The sequence below is a fragment of the Eriocheir sinensis genome, chromosome 40 (assembly GCF_024679095.1).
Source record: "Eriocheir sinensis breed Jianghai 21 chromosome 40, ASM2467909v1, whole genome shotgun sequence".
In the NCBI taxonomy this organism is placed as follows: domain Eukaryota; kingdom Metazoa; phylum Arthropoda; class Malacostraca; order Decapoda; family Varunidae; genus Eriocheir; species Eriocheir sinensis.
The window spans coordinates 9,483,873-9,489,872 of NC_066548.1; the positions used below are offsets into that span (position 1 = coordinate 9,483,873).

At 44.8% G+C, this 6,000-nt stretch overlaps 1 long non-coding RNA gene across 1 annotated transcript in view; it reads right to left on the bottom strand.

Annotated features, from left to right (window-relative positions):
* The window catches only part of LOC127009338 (uncharacterized), a 27,263-nt gene extending 22,188 nt beyond the window's left edge, over positions 1-5,075 (bottom strand). Inside the window, exon 1 of the long non-coding RNA XR_007761879.1 lies at positions 4,247-5,075. This is a non-coding gene — a long non-coding RNA (uncharacterized LOC127009338). The remainder of the gene's footprint in view (positions 1-4,246) is intronic.
* Positions 5,076-6,000: the final 925 nt, after the last annotated feature.

The window sequence follows — 6,000 nt, forward strand, 5'->3', positions numbered from 1 at the left end:
TCATTTCACTATAGTTGTATTTACTCGTGTTTCTACTCTTATTCAATCTTTTCTCTTCTTTTCCTTCCGCCGTTATTCCATTTTTCTCCTGTCTTTCTCTCCCTCCTTCTCTCTTCAGTTTCCTACCCTGCTTAACTCCCATTCATCCTTCCTTCTTTCCTTCCTTCCTTTCCTCCAATCGCTGTTCCTCTTTCTCCTTTTCTCTCTCTCTCCTTTCTTCCCTCCTTCTTCCCTCCTTTCTTCTTTCCTCCCCCTGTTCCTCTTTCCCCTTCCTTTCCCTCCACCTCTTTCCTCCTTCCCATCTCTTCTCGTTGTTCCTTTTCCCCTTCTTGTTTCTCTGTTCCTCCTTCTCCTCCCGCTGTTCCTCTTCCCACCTTATATCTCTCCCTCCTCTCCTACTTCATCTAGACCCCATCTAGAGTATTGTGTGCAGTTTTGGTCTCCCAATTACAGAAAAGACATAGAAAAGTTAGAACGGGTTCAACGGAGAATAACAAGAATGATTCCTAGACTGAAAAAATTATCTTATGAACAAAGGCTTAAAGAAGTAAATTTATTCAGCCTATCAAAACGTAGAATGCGAGGCGATCTAACAGAAGTGTTTAATATGTTTAAAAGATTCAGTGATATTAATGCGGAAGATTACTTTACAATTAATAAATCATATAGAACAAGAAGAAATAACAATTTCAAGATAAGTGATAAAAGATTCTCGTCGCACGAAGCCAAACACTTCTTCAATCGAGTCGTTAATGTTTGGAATTCTCTACCCCGTGATATCGTTGATAGTACAACAGTCACGGCCTTCAGGAATAGATTAGACAAGTATTTTTGAATCCAACCAGCAACTAAGATATTACTCATTGTCGTAATAACATTAAGTTCTTTCGAATACTGGTTTCCTTGTCCGTTTTTATCGCCCGGTTAGTGGTAGCAGTAATGGTAGTTCTTTCCTCTTTCCTACATAATTTCAATGCAGTTTTTCCATGCTGCACGTTTTTTTTTTTCCTGACAACTTTGGCTGGAGGGGGGGAGCCTTTGCCTTTGCTGTCCTTCATCTTCCACCTTTGATTAGATAGTTAGTGTAGCTTGTCACAAACAGCCTCGTAAGGACCATTGGGTCCGCTGTTGTTTGTTCTTCCTTTGTGTTCATTCCTTCCCTCCTTCCCTCCACATGTTCTTTCTCTCGTTTCTCTCCAACTTTTCCTACCTTCTTACTTCCTTTCCTCCAATCGCTGTTCCTCTTCCCACCTTGCTCCTCTCTCTCTCTCTCTCTCTCTCTCTCTCTCTCTCTCTCTCTCTCTCTCTCTCTCTCTCTCTCTCTCTCTCACACACACACACGCACAATTCTTTACATTTTTCGCTCTCTTAACCTCCATCACACACATATACACACATCCTCTCTCTCTCTCTCTCTCTCTCTCTCTCTCTCTCTCTCTCTCTCTCTCTCTCTCTCTCTCTCTCTCTCTCTCTCTCTCTCTCTCTCTCTCTCTCTCCAGCCGGTATTTATCAGGCGCCAGGGACTTGTGGAGGAGGTGGGAGATGCCAACCACTTCGCCTTCAGCCTCGCCTGCCTCGCCTCCGCGGGCCTGACCCCATTCCTTATCGCTCTGCTACGTGTGACGGCTCGGCTGCAGCGTCCGATAAGAACCGCCCCCGAAAATGGTCTCTTTCGCCACCTTACGCCGCCGCGGAGGTGAAACAAGCGGCAACTCAGCATAGCATAACGGGGTGCGCGCAGACGATGGCCATGCGTGTCAGTCTATTGTGTACGTGAATGGCCGTGAGTGAGCGGGGAGGGAGTTCGTTCTCTTTGGTGTTTTGTTTCGCCCGTGGAAGTGTTGGAGTGAGTCGAAGTGACGGGCGTGAGTGTGGGATTCACGGGTGAGCTTGGGGGTGGGATGGAGGTAAGGGAGGATGGGGAGGTGAGCGAGAGGGGAAGTAGATGATGAGAGGAAGAGAGAGATGGAGGGAGGGAAAGGGAAGGAGGGAAGGGAAGGAAAGGATTTGGAGAGAGGAAAAGGGAGAGAAGGAATGGGGGAAGAGAAGAGAGAGAGTGGGATGGGAGGAGGAGAGGGGTGAAGGGAAGGAAGGGGAGGGAGAGGGAGAGGGGGAGGATGAGAGGGAGAGGAAGAGAGGGAAGGGAAGGGATGAAAAGAGGGAAAGGAAGAGGGGGAAGGGAAGGGAGGAAAGGAAGGAGAGGGAGAGAGGAAAAGGAAGGGAAAGAGAGAGAGGGGAAGAGAGGGAGGGAAAGGAGAAAGAGGAAGAGAGGGAGTGAAGGGAGGGGGAGGGAGGGAAGGGAAGGGAGGAAACGAGGGAGAGGGGGAAACCGCTGCTGGGAAGTGAGCACGAATGGAAAAGTTTTGATTTGTCTTGTTGAGTTAATCTTAAAACAGCAGCAAGAACACTAATAACAACAGCAACAACTACAACCACACAAAAATACCTTCTCCTCCTCCTCCTCTTATTACTGCTACTACTTCTATTACTACTACTACATTTTATTTTTACATTAAAGGAGGCATTTCATGGGCGAAAACATTAAAAAAAATCGAAAAAAAGGCCAATAAATCACAATTACTACTACTACGATCACTACTACTACTACTACTACAACCACTGCTATCTCTTCATCTTTCCCATTTCTTTATCTATTTTGAACCCATTCCTCCTTTTCTTTCTCCCTTTCACGAGTGTCCCTGCTTCTCCTTCCTTTTTTCCTCCGTTTCCTCTCTCCACTGCTTACTTTCCCTCCTCTATCTCTTCTCCCTCTTTCTCCTTTTATTTACTATCACTGCCAATACCATCCTCACAATAACTAGCACATATATAGCAGTAGAACACTTCGTAAAATAAAATAAAAAAGTTATCTCTGCCCTTCCAATTCTGATATCCCGGGCACGGCGGGGCAGTCACAACCTGATGAAATGCCTGGTGTCGGCCTCTAGCGGCGCCGCGTGGAAACAATCACCCGCTGCCTGTGAACACCGCGAATCCATCAGTCCCATGCAAATTGGATTATTCAAAGATCTATTTGCTTGTGCGTCTATCGAGCTAGCGCGGAGAAATTGAATTTATCTGTCGCTATCTATTTTCAGGTATAGAAAAATGTAGTTATTCAAAGATATATCAATCTAGGTGTATCTATTAGTATTGCTCTCTATCTATCAGTCTAGTTCTATCTATCAGGTCAACTCTTCAACTATCAGTCCAGTTTTATCTATCTATCATATGAGTCTACCTATCCGAATCTATCAGCAAATCTATCGTATGAAGACCACCATTCATAACTCTAAAAACTTATCATCTATCGTAGGAGTGACTGTTCAAAGCGCCATCATTCAAGCTATTATCTATCGTATGAAAATCCCGGTATTCAAAGACCTGTTCCATTATCTCTCCATTTATCTATCACTTAAACACTCTTTGCTCTGAAACGCCGGCTCGCTAAGGCTTGCATTAGCTCGCTTTTTGTGCCGCTCTCCAATATGTAATTTAATTCATTTGTCACTAATACCCGGCGCTATGTATGTCGGTATCGTTGATGTAATAATGATGATAATGATGATAATGATAATGATGACAACAGTAATAGTAGTGGTGGTTGTAGTAGTAGTAATAGTAGTGGTAGTAATAGTAGTATTAATAACAGTAGTAGTAATAACAGTTGTGGTAGTAGTAGTAATGGTAGTAGTAGTAATGGTAGTAGTAGTAATGGTAATAGTAGTAATGGTAGTAGTAGTAATGGTAGTAGTAGTAGTAGTAGTAGTAGTAGTAGTAGTAGTAGTAGTAGTAGTAGTAATGGTAGTAGTAGTAGTAGTAATGGTAGTGGCAGTGGTGGAATTATTATTATTATTATTATTATTATTATTATTATTATTATTATTATTATTATTATTATTAGTAGTAGTAGTAGTAGTAGCAGTAGTACTGGTGGTGGTGGTGGTCGTTGTGGTGGTGGTAGTAGTAGTAATGATCGTAACAGTAGTGGAAATGATAATGGAAAACTATTACAACTACTACTATCTCCACAACAACTACTACTACTGCTCCTCCTCCTACTACTAATACTAGTACTACCATTACTACGGCTACTGTACTGCTAATCTTACTACTTGTGATAACAAGAACAATACTGATGCTAACAATAACAACGCTCCACTGACGCACTACTTTGTAATGACCAAGTGGCATTTATCTAATTATGCAAGTTACGCTGATGGCTACAAAACACATCCCACCTCACCTCCATCCGCTGACCTTGAAAATGCCTCGACGGGGACATCACGTTGGGTTGCCTTCCCTCGTGACAAATCCCTCACGTAACTTCTGGGCCACACAGGAGGACGGACAGGAGAGCGCAGGCAGGCGGCGAGGCGTCCACTCCGCGACTGGCCTGGAGAGACTGCACTGCTTCATCCTGTCCGTCTCGAATCGTGGCTCATTGACTCGTTTGCCTGTTCGTTCATTGATCACTTGTTTCTTCGCTCTGGAAAAAATCATTATATCAGTCCATTGGGGTTAAGAGGTGAACTCCAATTACCTCAGTGCTTGTTTGTGTGTGCAATTCATGTACTTGGTGTGAAGACTGATGCTGCTTCTGTAACGGCATTTGGTGAGCCTCTGAGACACGGGGAACGAACAATTACAGTCCATAAGTGTTAAGAAATTAACACTAATTACCTCAGTGCTTGTTTGTGTGTGCGATTCAAGAACTAGTAGTGAGGACTGAGGCTGTTTCTATGTCATTTCCTGAGCCTCTGAGACAAGGGGAACAAACAAATATGGTCCATAAGTATTGTAGCGAGCCTCAATTACCTGTGTGTTTGTTTGTGTGTGAGGTTCAGGTACTAGGAGTGGAGCTTGAGGCTGTTGCTATACTGTTATTTCCTGAGCCTGAGACAGGGGAGGATATCGTGTTAGTCCATAAGTGTTGAGGCGACCTTGTGCGACCTCTGACTCCGGTTCCTCCCTGACAACAGCAGCGGGTGTCCTCTCCTTGACTTCCCGCATGACTCGAGGCTGCCGCGCGTGTAAGGGCAAAGGGGACGGCCACTTACCGAATATTTACCGAATTCCTGGCGCAATCTCTTTTTATGCGGCATCTTCCAAATATGTTCGCGGGCGCAATGGAAGCAGTTTTCCCCAAGTTTTGCCAGCAACTTCGAAACTCATGTACGAGGTCTGTAGGGCGAGAGGAGAGGATGGGACGGGAATGAGAGGCAAGGAGAGGGAAGGAGAGCTGAGAAGAGAACGATATGGAGGGAATATACACAGCTTGGAAAGGAGGAAGAGTGGAAAGCGAAAGAGGAAGAGACAGACAAAGGAGAGACGTATGAATTTGCAATATGGGAGAGGGGACAAAGATTGGAGCGGAGGAAAGCTGGCAAGGGAAGTCAAGAAGAGTTGAGAAGAAAACAATATGGAGGGAATATACACAACAAGGAAAGGAGGAAAAGCGGGAAGCGAGAGAGGAGATAGACAAAGGAGAGACGTATGAATTTGCAATATGGGAGAGGGGACAAAAACTGGAGCGGAGAAAAGCTGCTCAAGGGAAATGGAGGAAAGAGAGGAGGAGGCAAAGTCATGGGGTTTATTTAAGAATGACAGGAAGAAATGGTGCAGGAAAACAAACAAAACAAAGAAATAAAGGAAAAAAAGGCGAAGGCAAGTTGTAGGAGTTCTCTCTTTCCCGAGTGATGTGACTTGCTGTCTTTCATTTTCCGCCTGAGTGGGCCGCGCGACTGTCCTTTTTTTTTTTTGCCTGTCTTTCTTGCAGCAGCGGCCTGAGGGAGGAGGAGGAGGAGGAGGAGATAGAGGAGGAGGAAGAGGAGGAGGAGCAAGATTCAGTCAGCCCCTCTGGTGGCGGTCCGGTGAGACTTCTGATCCAGAGTCACAAATCAGTCTCCCAAGTGAGGTCTTTTGGGTAGCGTAATCAAGACGCTCCTTTTGTTTTCGTTTTCTGCTCCTATCATCTTTCTTTTATGTGGCAGAGGAACA